Genomic DNA, 24919 nt, shown 5'->3' with positions numbered 1-24919 from the left:
TTTTTCCAAACCTGGTCACTCCTGCTGCATTCATTGCAAACCTAAAAAATACCAGTGATTGCTAGCTTACCTTGACTGTAATTGAGGGGGTTTTCCTTCAGTTTTCCTTTTGGTCAAAACACTGAAACCTCACAAATTTGCCATGCTCTGTGTAAACACTAAGGATAAGACTGAGTGCTCTGGAAACCTCTTTAGGATTCTGCGAGATGAGAAGTGCTCCAGTACCTGTGTTTTTATATGCTGTAATAGAGTTTGTAGTACCACATATGTTTGGGATACTCAAGGATGCTCTCCAGGCAGTTGTTTAAGCTTGTGGCTTTTAAAGTATTTGAGGCTTCTTTTTTTTTTTTTTAATAAGGTTTTCATGTATTAGGATTGAAGTATCAGAGCTAGACAAGATGAAGATTTGTTCAATGTTAAACTCTTTCAAAAAACCTGATCCATACTTTTTAGATGATAAGCTGATGCAGCAGAAATATTCAGTGTACTATCAGCTTCAAATGCCATCTTGCAGGAAGCAGCAGATCACATCAGTATGCACTTTTAGATCTATTACAGCAATATCAGCAGTTCTTGATTTTTCAAAATGGTGCTATTTGTGCAGGTAGAGCAAGCTGTCACAATTTGACAGGTTTAGATTATTTCACGGGGGACAATCCACTGCAAGGCACAGACGGTAACTGATTCATTTCTCCCCAGACACAAAGATCACCAAAGTGCCATCACATGAGCTCAGCACCTTGCTTACCACAGAGCGAAGCTGGATTAATGAAAAATTAAGAGTTACCATCTTTGTGCAGTCTTTATTCGAAAGCTGTAAATACAGAGCAAAGCCCTGTTTATTGTTATAGTTTCTATTTTAAGTGCTTTATCGTTTTACTGCCAATCAAAAACAAAATTTGAAAATCTTTAAAATCTAAAAAAACCCTCTGTGATCCTTTATTCCAAAACAATCCTACATACTGTAATCATGCCACATACTGAGCTGACTCTTCGCTTGGAGAAACAGTGGGGCATGGCCAAGCACAAGCAAGTACTCAATACAGTTTTGCCCCTCTGACTATTACTTGTGCCTCTCCACTCCTGCTTAGAGAATGATGCTCCAAGATTTTGTGTGCTGATGAAGATTTTAAAATTTTAGCACAACTTACTTCTTGTAATAATGATATTTATTCACATTTTTGCTGCATTTAGATATTGCTATATCCTCAGAAAAAGAATAAAAAAGTAAACAAATAATGGCAAATATATGTGTATATTTGTGCACAAGTACCATTCCCATGTGCGCACACAAGCCAAAGAATACGTGATTTACTGGATTTGCTCAGAACATCTATTATCATTTAAGTTATGAGACATGGGTAAGTAATGTTCAGAGATGGTGCTGGCCCTACTCTGTAACTTCAGCCATCAAGGGAAAAGGTTTTATGCAGGATCTCGATCTTCAGCTAAAACCTCAAATGAGTGTTAATGATCACATTCAAAAGTAATGGATCACAGCCTTATAAAAATGACCTTTGAGAAAAACAACACAAAGGTCTGACTTAAGTGATTTTTCTAGTGTGTAGTGAGCATTGTTTTTCTGCATGGCTGTGTTTGTCTCCTTCACCATGTGCAATGAGCCTGGTTTTAATTGCTGCTGTACCTCTGTGGCTGCAGCTTCTGTACTGCTTTGGGTTTGCTTGTGTCAGACAGCATGGAGGAAAGAACACATATTTGAAAGAAACAGGCCTAATCTGCAACAACTTTTATTGATTAATTTTATGAAGAAAATTAAGAAAACTGATACCGCTAAAGATGCTTTTACTTCAGCAAATGTAATTTAATTTCTCTGGCATGAAGAGAGGAAATGTTTTGCACCTGCATCTACAAACCCTTAAATTCAAAACCTAAAGTATTTGAAGGTCAATAAAGAAAAAAAAACCCATACTTCTTTAAATACAAAACCCTAAATTAATAGTTTCCAAAAGTCAATAAATGTAACAAAACCTTTCATCCAGATGGAAAACCCGTCTTATGCCTAATCACAGGATATATTGAAGGAAGAGGAGGACAACAGAAGGAAAAATTATTTCACAGCTCAGTCCTGAAGTGCTACCCAGCGAATTAAAATCTTCTTGTCCTCTGACCCAGAACTCCTCCACAATATTTGGCAAACACTTAACCCATGTGGAACCACTCCCGGTTTCCTGTTGCCAGGGCTTGGGCACTTGCAGTCATATTGGCAGGACTTGCTGAGTGCCATCAGCTGCAGCTGAGATCAATTGTGGGTGTGCTTTAAATGCTAAGATGTCTCTAAAAAAAATAAAAAATCTCTCCATTTTACTCTAGAAGCCTCAGACTGGGTGACATTTCCTACAGTTTTAGAATTTTAAGCTTGACCTTTCTGGGCTTCAGTTCCCCTGATATAAAACAGCAAGGTCACCTGCTACTCTGAAAACTGTTACATGCAGGTAAATTCATTTCTGTCCATAGAATCTTTAGAAATAATACTGAAAGTGCTAGGGAAATGTAATGAGTAAGTGAAGTTTTATTTATGCAGCATTTGGATGGCTAGTAAAAGGCCACTTTTCAAGGGCACACGATGAATGTGAGGAGTGGAAAGAAATACTGTGCAAATCCCTATAGAATGACATGAGGACAAGTGGTGAAGGCAATAAGTCATAATTTATCAAAAACCAGAGACAGTGCAAGCAAGGAGTTGATTTGAAGGCTCACATGCATCTTTAGTTCTGAGCTTTCTTATCTGAATGCTTGACTCTTTATAAAACATTCTTAAAAATGCTTTTTTCTTTTAGTATTAAAAAAGGCTTTTTCAGTCAAGCTGACTGAAACAAAACAACTTAAGAATAAAAATATATTTTGCACATCAATGAAATCCAGCTACTGTGGAGGTGATTTATCACCAGTTACTATGGAGAGGATGTGTCTGAAACTGAGGTCTCTCTATTAGGGAAAAAATATTTGTGTAATTAGCACTAATAACAATAAACAAGGGATGGAATCCATCACTGGACACTTGGAGGCACTTCTATTACCACACAGGATTTGAAGCCTTTGTTACCAACAGTTCAACCTGTGATGTTTCTGCAGAATAAAATGCTTAGGCCATGGTCAATAACTCTTTAAATGAACATAAATGAAGTTCTGCAGCTGATTCTTGGTTACATTAACAGGGCAGGAAGATGATGTGACAGTGAAATACTGGATGTGCGCTGCTTCTTCCTGCCTTTCACCCAAGGGAACACTTGAGCACATCATGATATATGGTTTCCTCTACAGGTCAGATTACTTGCAGTTCAAGTACATTTCCAATTTCTATGCTGAATAACAATTACAGAGTGCCTCTCACCCAGGCTTATGGCAAGCACATACCCTAAAACAGTCACGCAATAGCTCTTGGTGCCCTTGCTGCTTGCATGCTTTTTAACGTTTGATTTCTCCCAGCAAAAGTTCACTGAAGATGTGCTCCAGCATGTTTGCAACCACAAACTGTATGCAAAGATCTTGATCTCCTCTCTCACCTAATTTTATTGACAATATAGCCTTTTCTTTTAGTGGGACCATCTAAAGTAGTCCCATCACATATCTGACAATCAAACATAAAAGACAGCAGGAACGCTGCTGTACTTCTACTGTTGTGGGGTGATGTTGCAGTGTTCCTACACCATCAAAGCTCTACACAGCTACACTCTGAAGCCAATGGAGCCCAATCTGAACAAAAGCATGTAATTGCATGCTGGGGCAACACAGCACTATGTGGGGAAAAAACATAAATTCCCTTACTGAGTCCCAGGACATCTAAGCCTTCTACCATCCTTTGGAAATAGAGTTGGGGTTGCAGGTGGGCAATGAGGGTAAAAAAACTTCAGATACTGGAAAGATAAAATTGGGTCTGAAGAAATTAAAAAACCCACAGATGAAGTATACAGATAAAAACTAAAGATCAGATGTTTCGGAGCCTAGATATATTTAATCTGCCTATCACAAGATGCAATAAATAAAGAATTTCATTACATCTCATTTGCAGACCTACTCTTCCTAATGCAAAAGCACTTCAAAAGCAACTCATACACCATGAGAGCCTGAAGTCTTGACAGCTTCTTGCCAAGATAAAGATAGCTAAATATCACGGAGTGGCTGGAAGGAGTGGCTTTTGCTTGCTACACTCACTACATTAAATAATGTTTATCATTGTTGATTCCAGTGAGTGTTTTCACAGCATGTGGGACCATTACACAATATCTGACTAAGGATGACAGCAACTGGGAATTAATTATTTCATGAGATACACCAACTTAACATCACTGTCTTGTTTTCAAACTAGAAACTTGACTGAAGCTACTCCTGACTTATATGCATACAGACTTTCTTCCCACCAAGTCTGCCTGTTGAACACAAACAGGCAGGAATTAGTGGGCACAGCTGAAGATTAAACCCCTTTTCTCTTCCTCTTCCACCACAATGAACTCTGCATTGTGCCTTGCTGAGGCCATCCAAAAGTTCACCACTGTCCAGTGTGAGAATAGGCTTGAGAGCAGGATGGTTGTTACATCCATGCTGTGTGGGGCAGCTCTCTTCCATTCTCTCATAGGCTGAATTTCTTAACAGCTCCTTTTGCCTAAGCTCTCAGTCATTTCCGCCCCCCGCCCCCCCCCCCATGAAGTGGCTTAGCCCAGTTAAAAGTGAACTATCCTTCCGAGCTCTCTATATTGTTGGTTTTAAACTTATATTCTATCAATGAGGTACAAACACACGAGCAGCACCACGTCATTGGTTTTGTTTTCTGGATCTGCACTGACTTCTTAAGCATAGTACAGATTTTACTCGTTTTTTCCAACCACGCTTCTGCTGAGAAATCAAGCTACCTAACCACAAACTGCAGAATGTTTTAGCTATAGACCCACCACTTTATTGAGCAAATCTCTTCAGAAAAGAAAACACAGTGGGTCTGTGTGTGTTTATGTGCTGTCCTTTTTCCTAAACCAATTCCTGCCCCTATCCTTGGACACTGAGGTCCAAGAATCCACTTGTTACCATTATTACAGAAGGGCAATAGATGCTTCCAGACACCTCTCATCCAATAGACCTTACAATATCATCAATTCCGTCCATTCATTCTTCCAGTAATCTAGGATGCCTAACATCCAAAACACAAGACACTATTTCTCCCCTCTGACTCAGTTACATTCTGGCTCAAAACTCTGTGCTATTCCTAAATTATCAATTCAATAAATTAGTGATTTGCTAGTGAAGTAACTGATGGGCTTTTATATTATTTATTTTTTAATCCTAAACATTGTAATGATGATTGTATGACTTAAAAAAGGTCACTGTTTCATTGCAGCTAACTGGCACCAGAACAAATTACCAGCACTGGTGCCATATGAGCCATATAGTACATGGGCCATAAAGTATTCTTTGCTTCCTCTAACATTGTATTGCTCTAAAATTTGCTTGAAGCTTTGGCCAAAGTTTCAGAATGCTGGACTTCTGGTTTCCTCTGGAAGAAAAATAAGCCATTTTGGAGGTTCATTTTCATTATGGTGCTGAATAACTTGCACCAGGAATTTGAAGAAGTGCAAAAATGGCAATTGACCACAGGATATGAAAAGACTGGTCAAAGCAGCTGGCCTGTAATAGTGAGTCCTATTTCTAGTCCTTCAAAATGCACACAGATTGATCTGTAACACTTTACTTCAGCTGAATGTCTCTTCCATCCCCTGCTCTGATAGCTATTTTAAGAGGAGCCTTGCTGTGACAGTGTCAGATTTTCTGTACCACACCTACCAGACCCATATTTCAATTATCATGTTCCATAGGACATCAGCAGCGAACAAGTTTAAGCAGCTTTTTCCAGCACAGTTCTGTGGGTGCATACAGGCACAAATAATGATGACATCTAATTCATTCGCACTGTTGCTTTGTGCAATGAGAAACAAAACTCAAGGGGACTCAATATGGGAAGCAAATGCTTTAATTGTAATCTATAGCCTTCCAAAGAACTGAACATTCTTAATATAAAAACAGCTCTGACAGAGAAGAGACATATTGCTATTATATTCAGTGTTAAAATCTGCTACTGGCACATTATGGTTTACTATTTAAATCCTCTGTGTTCAGAAACCTCTTCCTTTCTCATTTGTCTCACTTTTTTGCTGAATTGTTCTGCTTTCATTGCCAAAAAGCTTTTTGAATACATTCTTCTAAACAGGAGGGGGGGACAACCAAATTGTGTCTTATTGTGCTTATATTTATTTGGTTCTTATTTGCAAGGTATATCATATTCTCGATTTATGATCCAGCATTACGTCTTTACAATAAATTGTCTGACTTTTTTGTCACACAACGGTTTTTACATGGTACACATAGTGTTCTCTTTGCAGTAAATGGGATTGCAATTAAAGAAACTATTGCAAAGCTGGCAGTTTTTCATTGCAATGCATTTTGGGCACAGCCAAAAAAGCTTGCATGCAGTAATAAGCCTCCAGTGCTCACCTCATCTTCTCTGGGCTAGCTTTCATTTTTATTGCATCATGATCACAGACTTTCAGGGTATAAACTCACATGGATATTCATCAGGAAAAGATAGCAATGTATCTTGGGGCAAAAGGATTCATACTAAAATCTCAAAGCACCATAAAAGTCCTTGCAAGTAGCTCTTCTTAGATCCAGACCAGGAGCTTTTTAGCTGAAAACTGCCCTATTCAGTCCCAAAGTTTTCATTCTCAGTTTCTACTGGTTTGACAAAAAAAGCAGGTAGTTATGAAGTCCCTCGACTGGGGAGGGAAGTAGCTTTGAACTAAGGAGACCAAACTGCAATTCTTAATTTCTAAGGACCAATTTGAAATATGTTATGAAAAGAGACATCCCATCTGATCTGCCAGCCACATTCTCCATACAGAAAAATACAATACTGCTGGATAAAACAAGCCAACATTGAGAACACTTCTAATCCATTTAGTACTGCTGCTCAGCAGTATCACTATTCTCCTCAGTGCTCTTAGGTAAAACAGATGAGAGGGATGTGGTGAGACTGGCTCCAGCCTGAATATCAACTCACTCACTATTAAGTCCTTGTTCACAGGAGTATCAAATTGCCTTTCAGTGTGCCCCACGTTCTGGTTTTTGTTTGTTTGGCAGCCATAACACGAGGTTACCCTTTACCCTTATTTCAGCCTTGTGTTTCTACTTCCCTCCCACATGTGTCAGTACTGGCTCCTACATTTCCCTAAGAGTCTAGCATTTGTGGAAATTGGTACGTAAAATCCCTTCTATTAAGTTTTGCCCAGTAAATGTCAGAGTCCTGCCTGCTTCTGTGCTCAAGCCCTCCCTATGTATTTGCAACACCAATCCTTCATGAAATTCCCACCCTACAGCTTCCCCTGCTCTTCCAACTAATCAGGAAGCCACCCTGGCTAAGCAGCAGCCTGTTGTGTCAGCAGAGGCACTCCTGCTTTCCCTTTTATCCCCATTTGTCTTAGAGCATGGGATCTTTAGGAGCAGGGGATGTTTTTTGTAATATATAGCATGTCCAACATAACGACTACAATTTCTCTGTGATACGAAGGGCAATCTATGTGAACATTTCTATTTTCTTTTTCCTTTCATTTTCAGTTGGTTGCTTGATAGATCCATTATATAAAATGCTTTAAATACCCTCCAAAAGAATAGTCCCTTCCATGTGCAACTGTTTCCTTATTTAAATTACTCAGTGCTGACCTCCACAGGAATAAAATTTTTGGTAAGAGAAGAGGAGGGTGAAATCCACCTTTAGACCTTCATCCCAAGAGAGCTCTGTGCTCCTTCAGCAATTTGCGAATGTCCTCATTGCAGCCTCTCTGCCAAACATCATTTGGCTAAAGGAGACAACAAAGTAGTATGTGGCTGGTCTGGTCATCACCCCATGTGACCAGTTTCTATCCCTTGCAGGTGGCTTGCTGTCCTCTCAGGCCGTTAGAGCCACAGATGGGCAGCAGTGATGTGAAGAAATCCTTCTTTCCAGCAACCATGCCCTGAGCAGTGCCCTGCAGTTTTACTGCTGTCTGTCTGGCACTCTTTGGAAGTACTGGATTGATCAGTAAGAACTGAATCAACAGTGCCTTGAGGAACATGGTCCGCATCCAAATCTGTTTATGATTTACTACATCATTAAAAGAATCATCTACCCTTTTCCCCATGCTACATCTTCACACATGCTGTCCAAAGGTGAGAAACCAACGGCCCTTCCATTGTCCTCCCAGTCACAGGCATTACCTGTCCCACTGCATATTGACAGGAGCCATATCTTTATAGATTCAGACATTGATTAACTTTTCACTACACTATCTAGTACACTCCCAGTACTGCAGATATGGATCAGACCATGTTTGGGCCATACTTTTGCAATTTGTACAAATTCTTTGGTAGAGAAAGAAGCAAAGAAAGATACACTTACTGGAAATTCTTTCATAAAAGACAGAGATGAAGAAAATATGAGCAAGTCCACAGAAAATAAAACAGGCAGTCATAATACCACTGAATTCATCACGCCTGAGGGTAGCAACCACTCTCCAATAAGCAAAGCAAACTTGATGTGTGATCGCATTAACAGAAAGAATAGAACTTAAAGCCACAGGTAACCGGATTTAAAAGAAAAAAAAGTATCAATTTCTAAGAAACTGAGTCTATCAGTTCAATTATGTTCTTGTGACTAATAAAAGTAACACAAAAAGGAACAAGATGTAGAGCACTCCATCATAATTCCATGGAAGTAGGAGAAAGGAAGTACTAAGCTAATTTAATAATGCAGTTGTAAAATGTCTGTGTCGGCAAAGGGATTACCAGGCTCCCAGTAACACAAAAGAAAGAAGTCAGCAGGACATTTGAAAGAGGGGAGGGAGCAACATCTTTCTTCCACAGCAGTGCTTTTTGATTCAGTGAAGCACCACATTCTAAACTACATTATTGTTTGTGACACTCAGTAGGAAGCATTTTGCATATAAAAAATCTTGCTGAGATAAATCTGCCAAAATGTGGTGCACTAATTGTATTTTTAGCTATGGATAAAATGATGCCCTAGAAACTCAAAACCAATTTAATATGTTTATATAAGGTTTTTTAAAAAGCACTTATTTTGACACTGTTGAACTCTGCTACTTTTATGTGACGTGCGTATTAAGCCCATGTTTTACACTCGGCCTACTTGCTTGTCAAAGGGTACCACCAGCAGCAAACTCACAAGAAACTATGAACTGCAAGGAACTGGTGATTTGGGTTTTAATAAGTTACAGCAAACAAGATGCTCTCACTTTGGTCTAAAGTAGCAATGTGAGCACAAAACAGAGCAATTCCATTTCCACTCTGCCAAGTGTCATCACACCTGCAGTGCAGTGGGATGGAAAACATTTGGACAGGGGCTTGATTGCCAAGCCAAGATGAGAAATTTTACTGAAAGTAATAGAGCTCATTGTCAATTATTACAAAGCAAAACATGAAAGGGAGGATGTAGGTGCATGCTAGTGTTGAAAAGGTATTTTGGGAACTAAAATTTCTGAGGCATCCAGGGTAGATGTCTTTAGTTCACATAAGTAAAGACATCACTTAGAACGACAAGCAGACATGCAGAAGATTAAACTCCCCATAACAGTGCAGGCTTTTTTCCTTCCTTCCATTCTACTGTTCATAAGGATCATTTTATATTGCTTACTCAGAAAACAGTTGACGAATTATGTGTAATAAATATTTTCTTAAATTGAGCTGGCAGAATCTATTCCTTCTTTTAAAATATATTGTTCCCAGTTTACTTATTACTCTGTGCTGGGACTTACCTCTTAAAGAGAAATATTGCTGAAGGGACCACTCCTCATTTAAACAAATGCTATTAAGCCAGAATGTGAAGATAGTACAGAAACTACCAAAAGCCTTTCCTGGCTGCACTAAATCAAAGCTAATGACTCGAGATAAAGTAAGTGGAATTGTTCTTCTGTTCTTTGTCAGTATTAATATTTTAAGCTACAGCTTCTCACTAGACTCTCCCTGCTTCTATCCCCAATTCTTTTGCGCCACAAATTCCAGAAGGCTTCTCTTGCACATGGCTCACACTTTTATTCCTTGCATTTGCCTATTCCTTCCAAACCGTCTTGACTGCCTGACATTTACTGAGCTTGGAGTAGTGCTCACACAACATCCAATATTTCATCTGAGCACCATGTTAACCACAGGCAAGCACCGGGCTAATTACAAGCACAATTTACCTGGAATATGTGGTCTGGTAAACAAATCAGGGCAACACAAGAGTGTTAATGTCTTACTTCACAGAGGATAACAACATAAGGAATTAAGAGGTTTCAGGAGCTTTTGCTGTTGAACTACAAAGTTTTTTCTGACCTTTAATTACTTTTTGCCTTGCGACAAGCACAGTTTCCATCTCCACATCTCTCTCTTAAATGCACCCTGGAGTTAAGTATTCCTATGACTCTTTCCCACTCTCTCTAACTAGAAAAATCCCTTCAGAGCTTCTTTTCTAACAGCATTAGATGGCCTTTTTGGCTGTTTTTGAATAAAGGATTTCTGAAAGACCAAAAAAAAAAAAAAAACCCCACCACTTGCCCCCATATATTACAGTGCTTCAACTGTTTCCAATAATGCAATTAGATCTGGGTGAAAGTTTTTCAGAAGGCACTAAAACCATTAGAGTGCAGCTTCAGAGGCACAGTAATACTCATAAATTCAGTTGCAGTTTAGGGAATAGATTCTGTCAAATTAAAAGCAGGGAGACATATTTAGGAAAGCCTGAGCACTAACTTTCAGTATTTGACAGTACCAAAGTCACCCAGTTTGGCGCCATTCACAAAGAAGTTACCTATGACTAGCAGTTCTTGACTCTTGGATGGATGGGAGGGGAAAAATAGAGAAGATAAGCTATAAATGGACAACGGTTAGGTAATGTCTATGGTGTGGCTGAAAACATAGCATCTTCATGTAAATAAGTGTGGGAGGAGAACAAGCCAGGACAGCTTAAGAAAGGCTGGAAAAAAGAGAAGTGTTTAGAAAGAGTTTTCTTTTTTGCTTTAAATAAATCATTTTATATAGTTACAGTTATAGAGAAGTTACAAACAGCAAGAATGATGAGATGTTTATAACAGAGATTAAAAACCTGTATGGACAAAACCAGAGAGATCAAGGCACACAGCAAGATCAAACCAGTAAAAGATGTGAAGAACAAGAAATCACTCTACAGTGACATTAGGAAGAGAAGGAAGATTAAAGAAAAAGAATTTGTCTACAATGAACACAGGAAAGCTATCTACAGCTCTGCAATTTCAGTGACTTTCTGAAGCAACCTTTACTTAAAATGTCACCTTGCAAGTAAACGGTCAGCACAATTAGTGCTCTTGAGAAATGAGTGAACTTTCAGACAGACAGGGCCTAATGAACATTACTGAGGGTGCCAAAAGAGCTGGCTGAAGCAATTGAAGAACTATTAGCATTCATCTTTGCAATCCTATAGAGGAGGGGCAAGCTACTGGAAGACTGAAAAAAGCTCAGCATAGTGAAGTTCTTTAAAGAGAGAAAAAAGGAGTAGCTCAGAGATTTATAAATCCACCTGATAAACTCCAGTTCCTGCAGAAACAAATCAAACCATTTGTCAGCATCAGGAAGATAACAAGGAGATGAGATGCAGTCAGTGGTAGATTTGTTAAGAGGAAGGCATACCAGAGAAATATGTTTTATTTCTCCAGCAGGTAACAAACCTGGAGGTAAGAAACAGTAGATATCATTGATCTCAAAGTAAGGCTTTCAATGCTCTTTCACCCGCCAGTCTCAGAAACAAGCTAGGGGGGGAAAAAACTTGTTAATATTTTTTCTTTTTTCTGTGTGATAGGTAACCATGATCTCAATACATAAGGATATACTGATGGGTGCTGCAGAGCCTATCCCAGGTCTCATATTGTTACCAATATTTTCATTAATGATCAAGGTGATGGAATGGAGAGTATGCTTTTAAATTTTCAGAGGAGAGGAAACCTGGAAGTACTGTGGTCATACCAAACAACACATCCAGAATTCAAAATTATGTCAAAAAGTAGGAATGATTATCATTCAGCCTAGAGACATACCCTGTTCCTTACCTTAGGTTACTTAGCTGAAGATGGATTGTGGAAAAGGCAAGTACTCTGTAGGAAGGGTTTAACAGAAGCACAGTCTGCAAACCATACCCCATAATCCTTCCTTGCAGTACGTTGCTCAGCATCAATAAGGTCTCAGCTACAGCACTGCGCACATATGGGTACCAGCTGATGAAAGGTCAGAGGAAAGCCAGAATGACCAAGAATCTAGTAAAAACACTCCATAAAGACTACATGGGTTTTTTTTTATTTGAAGAGAAGACTGCTCTGTTGTGGGCAAATACAGAGGTAATAGTTTTAAATCACAGCAAAGCAGATTCATGCTGGATGTTATAAAGTTCTCCAACTGGAAAACTAAAATACTGAAATAGATGCCAAAGAAACTCCAGGTTTTAACAAGCGTAGCACTGCTGATGGTGCTGGTCCGCCTTAGGACATGGGTCGCAAACTAACCAACCTGCTCTCCATACAAATTTGTCACAAACCTGTAATCCAGCCGATTTGCTCTCTGAACACAAACATGCGCAATGAGAAGAGGAAACCAAAAAGTTGCTTGCATCCTCAGAGGTGTATGCAGCAGCCAGTGCAGAAACACAGGGGCAAGGGCTTCAGCTCAGGGCTGTACCCCCTTTCTCTCAATCACAGACTGTCACTTTGGGGTGGTCATACTCTGCTCTCCACTCCTTTCTTCTTTTACAATAATCAAACTTCCACTCATGCTGATTAGATAAAACTAATAAAAGGTAATTTCTTTTCAAAAATCTATCTGAGGCCATAACATGGTGGGCTGTCTTCCTTGCTTGCTCTCTCTGTATTATGAAATACAGATGACAGTTATTCTTAAGGTCTTAGGATATTATCTAGAGACACACTATGTACAGCAAGTCAGGATGCCTCAGTATCAGACCTTTCAGCTAGGCAGCACCTCCTCTGAGCATTGACAAGCACATTCATTTTACATCCTATGTGGGTTTTGTACATGATGATCTCTCATTATATCAGTGAAGGGGCATGCCACCTTCACCTGCTTTGCATTAGTGTCAGTTAAAAGACTGTAAATATCCTAAAGAAAAAAAAAAAACCTTCAAGGTCTTTTTGGTGTTTTGTTGTTTTGGTTTTTTTTAACATAAGTAAAGTATAAACCAGCACTGACTTGGGCACAAACCATTTCTCTCTCTCACTTTGTCTGATTACCAGCTGAATCTCCATGTATCTTGCTGCAGTTGTCCCCAGGCCCATCACTTGCAGAGATCCTCAGCCTCCTCTCAGACAGCTACTACCGTCCAAGGACAACTTCTCTTCTGGGAGATGTGTTTGCCACTTCCTCCACATTAGTGGAAAAAGAATGGGTTGGCTGAAAACCAAAGCAAGACAGGGGTTATTGGAAAGCAACAAAAGAATTTTCAAGAATCCAGAGAATTTGATAATACTGAGAGTTCATATAGAAACAAACCATCTAGAAGCAGCACAAACTCAGCATGCAACCTGAGCTACTCAAGCACATGAGGCAAAGGAACTACTCAGTTCTGGCTGTTGTTGAAAGCAACTGAAAACTGACTAAAACCTTATTCCAAGTCTATTACAATTTGGAATTATTATTCCAAGTCTATTACAAATCACTAAAGCAGTAGAGCAGTATACTAATCTTCCTTTCTATATGAACATGGAATAATTCCTGAAAGGAAAGTCAATAACATAGGTTTATCATGGGGGTATGTGCTATCCTGTAGTGTCACCATGAGCTAAAAAGGGATGAGCATCGCTTATAGCCCCATCCTTGCTGGAGACACCAGTTTTCCCTTCCCTATGAGCACGGTCTCCTGTGCAGAGCAGGGGATGATACCACTTTTCTCTTCTGAGGGAATTTTCTTGGAAGCATTTTAGGCTTTGCTCTCTGTAGGTAGTGCCACAGCAATGCTGTCCTGCTTTTAGTTGTACCAAAGAAGATCTGCTGTGCCTGAAAACACATTTTTAGAATGTGGCCAAGTTAGTCTAAGCTTTGAAACAGAGCAAAATGCATCAGCTTCTTTGTAGATCCACAATTTGTATATAAACAATTGAGCTGAGACACTAAACAATGTTCAGAGACATGTATGGTTACACAGCTGCAAAGAGACATTTTAGGGAACTTGACTGCAAACTTGCAACATCCAACTCCCAGTTTAAGCTGGAACTTGAATGAATCTAGCTAGAAGTGAAAAATATCTAGACACATTTTCACAGCTGCAGTTCTGCCACATCTAGCTCAAATAGAGACCATGCGGGTTTTGATGTGAGCCAGTGCTCCAGCACTAGCACACACTTGAATTCTGCTCTGCTAGCTGAGACCCCTTCCCCATCCTGGCATTCCCACCTATTACTCACAGAAAAATTAAAACTTCAGTGTGTACCTATTGAAGCCAACAATAAACCTAAAAGCAGTTGAATAAAACAGCTCTGTGTGTGTGTCATAGCTTGACACCACTTACTGTTAAGGAACTTATCTTTCAAAGATGCCTATCTCTGTGAAATTGGGCCACCAGGCTCAGCTGTGCATCATGAACCTTTGCTGCCTCAGCTACCAGAGCTGCTTCTTGATTTACTGATACCCAAAGATCTGAAGCACAAAACTTCAGCTGCTGCCACAGCAAAACTCAAAAAGTCAGGGAGCAAACAATATGACCAATGGCAGAAAAATTACATGACATTTATTATTTGCTGTGCAAAGCAGTAATTGTAACCGAGCCTGAGCACTCCTATTTTCCTTTATGGCCTAATCAATACACTCCTGTGCATGAACACCGTCAGTAACTAAAAGGCGTTGGAAAATAATGACTGTGCATTTGACTTCAAATAAAGAATTTTTATTTTTTTATTTTATTTTTAATCCATCTTGGGAATTTAGCTGTGAGAAAAAAGCTTTAACAGAAATGACTTCTCAAGACAATAAAGTTAAAACACTATTATGCTGCCTTCTGTTTTCAACTGATGAAAGATGAGCTGAAAGGCAGAAAATGTGATGCTTCAGAAGACAGTGCATTGGAAATGATTCCACATGTAGCCTATACACGTTGATGGGAAGGCCTTCACACATTCTTAAAAGAGTCCAAAGGAGAAATTCTGTGGGAGGAAACACAGGACTGTAAGCAACACTGGAAAGTTGGCCTTAAGCTTTAAAAGAAAATCATTGCCCCAAAACAATATTCTTCTTCCTAACAGGTTTAAGGCAAATGTCATTATTTTATTAAAGTGATCCATCTGTTCCTTCAGGATCGGCTCTGTGGCAGTGCTCACAATTCCAGCTGGTGTTATAAGGTGCAGTCTCCAATATAAACCTAAAAGAAACCAGACACTGAAAATATTTCTTCAGCAGTCTGTGAAAGATATGGTCAGACATTAACATAGAGGATACCACCAGCTTTAATATCATTGTCTCCAGCCTGGTTGAAGGGTGCATCTGTCTGTGCAAAGAGGATACAGCAAGACTCACAGCTAAGGAGAAATTGAGAAAATACTTCAGAGAAGTTGCATAAAAGAGCAAAATCCAAACCTGACATGGTTTTGGCAAGTTCTCACCTTTTATAGCACACAAGTCTCAAGAAACTTGGTAAGAACAGAGCTCTGGAGTAACAAACCCACCAGTGTCTTCTCCAGGCCAGATTTCAGAGGAGCTTTCTTCACCATAGTATCACATGTATCTAGGTCACTTGTGAGACCTGGCCCTGAGTGTGATGTTTATATGGGATATGGGCTCTTGTCCAGACCCTGTCTAAAGCAGAGGAGCATGCTTGTCCTGACATGACTGAGATGAAGCTTTGTTACAGGTTATGTGGTAATGCCTACTAGCTGCACCTTGCTGCTAGAGTAAATAGCCATTTAAATTTCAGCCTTCAGCTCTTTAACCCAATGAAACTGAATACTTGCACTGGTACAAAATTCCTGCACTGGAACAAAATTCAAGCTTATGAGTCCGATTCGCGCATCACTAAATTTAAGTGGAATATAGAAATTAATTTTTTCTGAGAGTCTGGCCTGGAGATGGGGATATAACCAGCTTCTGAAGAGAGCACCGTATGTTCAGTCAAACATTTTGCATCTCCTCTTCAGAATCCTTAACTTGACACTGAGATCAGAATTAAAGGTACAACCAGTGCATGTAGCATGTGGGACAGCATATACCTGCACTCCACAAGCCAGCTTTCAGGTTAAGCAAGCATTGTTTTACTGGTCTCAGGAATGATTAATGAGACAGGTCTTACAAACAGCCTAAGCCAGCACTAAATAAAGTGCACTTGTCAGTTATGACAACTCTTTCCTTCTTCAGCGCAAGAAAGCAGGACAAGAGAGTCTTAATGAATTTAACAATACTTTTCTGTGCAAAATGCTGAGCTTGTATGTGTAGACCTACCCTGCTTTAGATGTCTCCTCCTCCTCCATGGCACGATTCCCAGAGGTATCTCAGTGGCCTTTCCGAGTCTTGATAATCAGCATTGTAGTTACCTTGTTATACCTGAAGGATAATGCTATAATAGGAATTCCAGCTTAAAGGAAATTAAATGCAAGTCTCATGTGTGCAAGAGACAGGCTGTTGTTTGATAAGATGCACACTGCACTTAGCATTGTTAGACAGCAATTATTTTAGAGTCTCCAGCAGCCTCTTTTATCCTCAGGTGACACAGCTCAGTCAAGTGTTCAGTGCCAGGCTTACTTTTAATAGCAGAATTTTAATTTCTTCCAACTTGTTGTCATTGCTGAAAGCAAGAAGCCGAATGACCTCCCTTAGGAGAAGAGGTGCTACAACATGCTACTTCCCACCAGGGAGCTTGCAAGTGCCAAAATCCAGCACTCCCCTTGTGGTACCACCACCAAGATTTAGTTACCCCTGGTACAGAACTGGTCTCATTTGGACCACGGTGATCCCCATCCAACCAACATGTTGCTTTCTATATTTTTTCCAAGTCTCTCTGTTGCTCATGTCTTGTGCAGTTTTGGGCCATTATTTAGGACACTGAGCACGTGTATCATAATTCTAAAATAACAAGAATACCATCCTTTTACACAGGATTTTTATTCTCTTCAGATACCCACAATTCTAAGCTGAGCGAGTGAACTAAAGAGGACCCTAGTTAAACAGAGTAATTTCATTTTCAACAATATCTTGACTGAGGACCAATTACAGTGAAATGTTAGAAAGCAGGTATTACCTTTAAGTTATGTTTTTGTCTCTGTAAATATCTTCATTTTCTATACTGTTTGTTACATAGGAAATCAGTATCTGTCTTATTCTGAAATGCATTTAGTTTCTGATACTAAAACCACATCAGCATATATTCCTGTTCTGTGCTCTGCTACTCCTCATTGCTTCCTGGAGCATGGCTATCTACAAACAGTCATTTCCTTCTCATTGTGGCCTTCAAGATAAGAAATATTTTAAATGCTGAAGACTTCAGCTTACTTACAAACAAAGGTTTCTGTGCCAACATGAGTGAGCTAGCCAGATTGCTCAAATCCCCTATTCCCATCTCATGAGACTTGTGTGTCTGTTATCATCTCAGAAGTGCCAATCTAATGCACCTAAAACTGACAGGCAACTGTACTTCTGCCTGCTGGCATCCCCTTCCCACGGGAACCACGTGAAACAACGTCTGGAAGTAGACAGAGTTTAATAGAATATCCTCTGTGAAGGGCAGTGTACTTAGGGTGACATCTGGCCCTTAAACTTTCCCACTGCAAACTGACAATTCATCTTGATTTATTTTGCCATTCTTCCATTTCCCTCCTGGTCATGAGTACTCATTTGGTTTCACCAGCAAATCAGTGTTTGGCCATTGATTTTGCTGGGGACTAGAAATTTGGTGCTTGCCCTTACTGCTCGGCTCTGTCACCCAAGTATTCAGAGAATATTAACCTTTTCCAACTCTCCTGCAAACAAATCTTACTCAGGATCGTGGTAGTAGAAAAGCTATGATTTGATTAATACAAAGCATGGGGTGGCTATGGAAGGAGAATTTCTTGTAAGGAAAATCAGCTCTTTCTTGTCAGTAAATGAATACTCTTTCCCTATTAAGGCAGAGTCTTGCTTTAAAACTTTTATGTCTTCCATATATCATGTTTTTGGAAGAAAGTTTTGCTATTTAAATAGCTTCCAGAGTGTTACAGGCTTATATGATTACAATTTACAGTTCTTCATAAATCAGCAGACCTCAGATGCATTGAACAGATGAGATTTTAAATTGACATCCTTTCTTTTTATGAACATTAAAAGGCTTGATCTCATGACATACTTACATAGAAGTATCCCTGCTGCCTCTGCCAAATTGTTCCTAAAGTATAAAGTACTTTACCTGAAAGAACATAATGACGACAGCCTGAAGCTTTGTACATTAAATTATCTAAGTGTTACAGCTAGTCCAGAGGGGTTAGCTCAAGAGCAGAAGAGATCTCCACAGGGCCTGCTGCTTCCACATAAAAATAATGGAAATTTGTCCTTTAAATAAGAATCACATACAGGAATCCCATAGGCAGAGGTGACCTCAGAGACTGGACAAAACACATCCATCTTCACTTTAAAAAGAGCTTACAGAAGGCTGGGACATCCTATGGACACGTCCAACTTCCAAATCAACACATCTTGGCACGACACTATTAGAGTAACTAGATGCAGGCATATCAAAAACTCAACATGCTTGAGTCATGCCTCCCTCTCAGATCCCTCAACTAGACAAAAGAAATCTCTCTGCTGACATTGTGTGTGGATTTTACCATTGCATTCAGCAGACCCTCAGCACCACCAGCCTCGCTGAGGCACCGTTTGGTTCCTGCACAGCCACTCCTAACTCAGTACTGATGCTATTTCTTACAGCCAAACTGAAAAATTATGGCAATAGTTCTTCCCTCCAGAGTGGCTAAAGATGACTGTGGGAAGACACAGAACTGATAGGTTTGCTTGGCTTTTTTTAAGATGGAGTGAAAAGGAAAGCATGTAGAAGTGTTCAGTTGAAAGAAGCTGAAATCTCTAACCTGAGAGCAAAGACTTCAGAAGCAGTGAAATATGCCCCAAAATAAAACACTGAAAACCAACTTATTTATCTTAGAAAAAAATGTTTTGAATCATCAGGCTTACTTTCCATATGCGAATGATTTCTCTGCACATCCAGAATGCCTAGAAGGAGTGACACATGTGATGAGAGTTGTCCTTGGATGTTGGGGAACCCCAGTTTGAGTTTATTCAACTTTTTCATTCTGGGTTATTTTGAATGAAGATGAAGCACTACAATTGCAGGGATCCACCAGAAAAAGGAACAAAGAGACTTACACAGACAAAACAGAGCAGGATGTAATACATTTTAGCTATCTCCAAGAGCCAAGTACATGTGGGTTTTTTTTTAATTTACTTGGATCTTCCTGCACTTCTGTACAATTGAAAAGTGCCTTTTCTGCCTCTAGCAGACAGGATAACCTGTGCAAGCAGCTCATGTAATTGGAAATGCACAGCCTTCTGAAGCTTCAAAGACCACATTTCAGTAACACGTAACACAGAGCTGGATGCCATCAACCGTGTTTCTAGTAGAGTTATAATCAGACTTCCTCGTAAAACTTACTATTTTGAGAACATAGCTTCAGTCAGTGAGCTGGCCCAAATCTTCCAAATACAAACACACACAAGTAATTTCATCTAGCTATAAAGCTCTGTTGAAGAAAATGAAATTACTTACATACAGCAGTGGAGTTATATGCTATATTTTAAGAAATATGTGCTTTGGAAAAGACAAGAAGGTGGAAACCATAGGGCAAACTACCTTGAATTGGAGTACATCTTGAAATTCACAAACACAGTAACTTCCCTCCAGGACCAGAGTTTATTGTATGCAACTGCTGTGAGTCAGATTTTTCAGGCTTTTGCCTTTAAGTCTGCTTTTAACGCAGCTCTCTTCACATAGCCAGAGACTAAACGTTTACATATTATGATTACTTCAGGAGAAAACTAATTTTGAGACCCACAGCATTAAATTCACCTGCAAATCTGTCTGATACATTTCAAATAGAAATCAGAGTTGAACATTTGCATACTATTACCTAACTGGCCTGGCCATCTTTTAATTTCAACATATCTCCTAGTGAAGTTGCAGACACGTATTTCAGAGCTTCTTTCCAAGCAGAGGGCAACAGCCCACTTCTCATCATGAAGAAAAAGGAGAAAATAAGCCAGGAATAAATCACCACATCATCACATCATTTGAAGCAACCCCAGGAGGTAGACGACTGCCTTAAATGATGCAACTAATATTGGCTGTCTGTGAAAAGTTACCAAAGAAATTATTTGGTTATTAAAAAGCATCAAGCATAAGCAACCACCCTCTAGACTTAGTTGCTGGCTGTAATCAAACAAACATTCATGCACATCCCTTATCACTCAGACACACACCCTAAAAGCTGAAAGAACAAAACTAATCAACATTAATAATAAATTTTAATATCTTCTTGGTAAACCTTACTTTTTTATTTACACTTCCCACTTGCATAGGTATTGCTTAAAGAAATCATATCTTCCTTGCTCCCTTCTTCCAAACAGCACTGTTAACATATGTGTAAAATATTACAGCTCTTATTATTGTCTTTGTATGAGCCAGCCATCCTGAATAGCTTCCCTTACTAACAGCAACAAAGCTGAATGGTCACAGCCAAAAGAGGAGTAAAAAGCAAGCCCTGCTATTAGTTACGCCAATGCAAATGCCAGCAGAAGTTGAGCCTGTTGTTAACATCAGTGGAATTATTGTTGCAATCAATTTGTCTCATGGTTGGAGTTTGAGCTCATTTTTCTGAGTACTTTGGAAAAAAAATCACCTGCTCACAGCCTCTTCACTGATTGTGATGTGCAGAAGTTGTACAGGATCATGATACGCCTCAGTCTGAAAACATGACTGATTATGGATGAGGGAATTCAGGTGCAGAGATGCTGAAAAGACATTAGGTACCCAAATGTACAACAAGACAAATATTAAATATGAATGTATTTAGCTTCCCTGCTCTCCACTCAGGCAGGTACATCTTCATTGCTTCCACTACACAAGGAAATTATAGTGTAGACAAAGAAGTACAATGTTTTCAAAGGTATTCACTTCAGTTTGGGTCTGCCTGATCTAGTCTCAGGCACCTGACAGGTTGTGGCGATTTCGCAAACCAAATCCCCTCTGCAGACATCCATCTCCCTCTGCTGGACCACAACGGTCCTGACTGCAGTTACCTCTGTTATGTGTCAACAGTTTGATGGCAGAATTTCATCCCTGACTTTCCTAAATGTGGTCACATCCTCATTACCCAGACCTCAGAGAAGTGTCAGTGCCAGGGCTGAACAGAAGCCAGGTCTGGTCCTGCTCCCAGCCACCTGCCTGCTGAAGGACTCTGTCCCCGCACGCAGTCCTACCCAAACATCCCTCCTGCCAAAGCAGTACACATTTTCTGTCCCTGCTGCTCATTTCCACAGGGCAGAAAACCATGCTGTGACAGTTTACATCATGTTTCATCCATTTGCTACTCAATGAATAGAACGATTGCATTCACATGATTAAGTAGTCTCCAGATAGGGCATTAAATGCATAAACTCTAACACTGACGTGCGGTCCCAGACATGCCTACGTCATCATGTTCTTGCTCACATCTCTAGAAAAGCCTTTTTACAAAATTAAACTTGGTTAAGGTGCTAAAGGACCCTTCTTTCCTATAAATACAACTTCAGACAGCAAGCATAAGAAAATAAAATAAATTTCATAACAAATATGCACTGTAAGAAACTGTATAATCAGTGCAAACTCAGTGGATTTTGGGTAACTCAGATGCACAGAAATAGCAATAAGGATAGAAAAATATAGAAATAACAATGCAGTTTCTACTAATCCCAACATAGAAACCTAGCAAGGCGGTCAGTGCAATGCTCTTTGAGTTTAGCACTAATTAGCAAGGTTAACCCAATACCTATCTTGATCTTCCCAACTGCTGTGAAGCACCTTCATTGACTGTGTAAGAGTTCACAAAGCACTGTCAACTTCCAGTGATCCAAATCTTGACTGCAGTTGCCCCACCATCATGATGCAGTCTTTAAAATCAGGAAGTTAAAAAACAAATTTCAATAAATACTAACAGCATTTAGCAATCATTTGTGGATGACGTTTGCTTTTCTAGGTAGGAACTAACTTCTGATCTTCAAAATACAGGGTCATATTTGCTTAACATTTCAAACTTTTCTCTGGAAGATAAAAGTCTGATCTTTCATTTTCTTTTCAAGAAACATGAGTTTTACCTAAAATAACATGATTACAGCAACCAGACCAGTTTTTATTGTTGGGGCATTTTTAGTTGCTAGACCAGGTGATATGACTGCAGCAGAGCCACTTCCATGGCATCTACTAAGTTTATGATTGTTGTAATACAGTCAACAACAACTGTGTTACTGCCTATTTGCTCTGAAGCAGCCCCATTTACCTAAGCCTGACTTCAGGTCCCTCTTCTACTGCACATGCATGTTATAGCAGCTGAGTTTCTGTCCTTCAGGGATGCAGCAGCAATAGTGCAACATAGTGGGAAAACAGAGAAAAGACATTTTGTTCCCTCTTTATTCCTAGAAAATAAGGAGCAGGAAAAAATAGTGTGTCATTATTAAGCTTTTCTATTAAACACACTATGCTCATGCTCAGAAGTAGCTGGACTCAGAATATCTCTCCAGCCATGGTCACAGAGTGTTTGCTTAAGGCCAGCATCATATCCAGGTCTGAATTGGCTCCCAGTTAAACAGCTCAGAGTTTGGGCAGCATTGCCTCGTATCAGCCTGCTCATGACCATGCTCACTGAGAAGTGGGTACTTTTGCCAGACAAATTGTCACTGCCACTGGCATACACAGGAACAAACTCACAACGCATGCTCCTCTCAGCTAGGTGCTAGCCAAGCTCTGTGCGTGGAAAGGAAAGACACATGGGCAATTGATTGCAAAATGCATTTTAGTGTCACAGTGGAAATAATCTGTCCAGCTTCCCAAGTTAATGTTGCTGTGGATCTATATGCCTCGTTCCTGGGGCCATGCTGCATGTGTGCAACCTGCTGGGCTGTGACTACTGAGCCTGTATGTTGCACTCCGAATGTTATACCTCCATAACTGGAAGTTTCTTGTTCTGATCTTTGGAGGCCTTCCATGGAAAAGAAATCTTGAGGACAGAAAAGCAAATATTTCCAAGGTAGCCCTACGTGAAACTGTCCTGAAGAGGTTCTGGAAGGGATGCATGGAACCTAAACTGACTTCTGGAAAGCCAAAATACATTTTTTCCCTCTGAGTGAGCCCTGAGAGGACAACAGTGACTGGTGAGGTCCTTGCCCCAGCACCACTAGCCCTTACATCTTTTTTCTCACTAATGCACAGATAAGGGAGGGCAGTATATAATACACAACAGGGGAGTCTGGAGAAAGTCAAACTTTCTGTGTATGCATTACCATGAAAAATAATCACACTAAGCAAGTATACTCATGATTAAACTCTGAAGAACACTTTCCTGAGCTCTTTTTTTTGATCTTCCTCCCCACACTCAAAGTTTTATCCTTCTGACAATCATAAAATACAAAACTTTTACCATTCCACCAGTGCAAGCTTTATGAAATTAAGATGTTTACACAGCTACAGAGGTTAAATTCACATATTTCCGGCTGACTTCACTAGTTTTAACCTTTTAAGTTTGGTTGTGAAAATCCGCAGCCCATCCACATGAAACAAACTGAAAAATTCAAAGAGCAGTTTTGTTTGGGATTACTCAGGGGTGTCCGAGAAGGTATTAGGTCTGCCTCTCTCGAAGCACTGCAAAAATGATTTGTCTCCCTGTAAAAAAAATAAGATAACCCTTTCCTATGCACACACACAGAGCTGCATAGGGGCAGGGCAGAGGGTCAAAGTTACTGTGTATCCTCCCTATTTTAAAGACAGTTGAACCATTTCTCTACCAGTCTGTGTAATACACCACAGCCACAACTACTTTCCTGTATCAGAAAATACCTCTTGAACAGGGATGACTGCCAGCAGGTTCAGGACAGGACTTGGATGCACAAGCACACTAGGACAAGAAGTAGTCCTACATGGATCTGTGACAGCAAAGCTGCTCCAGGAAGCTGGTGAAGACCTCAGGTACACAGACTTGCAGAGAAGCCATTCTGGTTATAGCTACCTGGATGAGGGATTAAAAATAACAAAGTGAAGGAAGGTTTGGGGTGTCTTTTTTTTGAGTCAGGTCAGCAAAAGAGGCAAGAGCCTTAAGTCTACACCTGGGTTTTTATTATATTTATGTGACCATACTCAAACGGAGCATTTACAGCCATCTACAGGTTCTTCTGAAAACCCTGCACTTCCTCATCGCTCATTAAGAGTGTCCTCTGGCATCAGCTCAAGAACATGTCGGTGCTAGGAAAGATAAGGTCTTGTGTGCCAGGCTGAGCAACAGAGAGGAGTAGAGCCCTACAGAAAGGGCGTTTTGAGAATTACACCTCACAGGAGGCAGTGTTGTAGCAGACAGGAGTTGTTTTCCAGGAGTGTGGTACATCTAATTACATTTGATATTCTCCAGTGAGGGCTGCCTTTCAGAACAATAAATATTTTTTGCCAATTTTTAGCATTCTCCTGTCAGCAGCGTAAAATCTCTATGAAATTAAGACTACCTGAATTCTGCAGAGATCTGCAGCATCAGGAGCTGAAGGCAATATGGCCCACAGTCTGGGTGTGTGGGAGTCCCAGACCCACTTGATACCTGTGCAGAGCTCAAGCAGCTTATTGAGCTGAGACTGAACAAGAGCACAAGTG

This window comes from Neopsephotus bourkii, unplaced genomic scaffold (assembly GCF_033783945.1).
Source record: "Neopsephotus bourkii isolate Nb327-2 ecotype Australia unplaced genomic scaffold, CSIRO-AGI_Nbou_v1 NB_678, whole genome shotgun sequence".
In the NCBI taxonomy this organism is placed as follows: Eukaryota; Metazoa; Chordata; class Aves; order Psittaciformes; family Psittacidae; genus Neopsephotus; species Neopsephotus bourkii.
Note: the sequence above shows the minus strand (reverse complement) of the source record.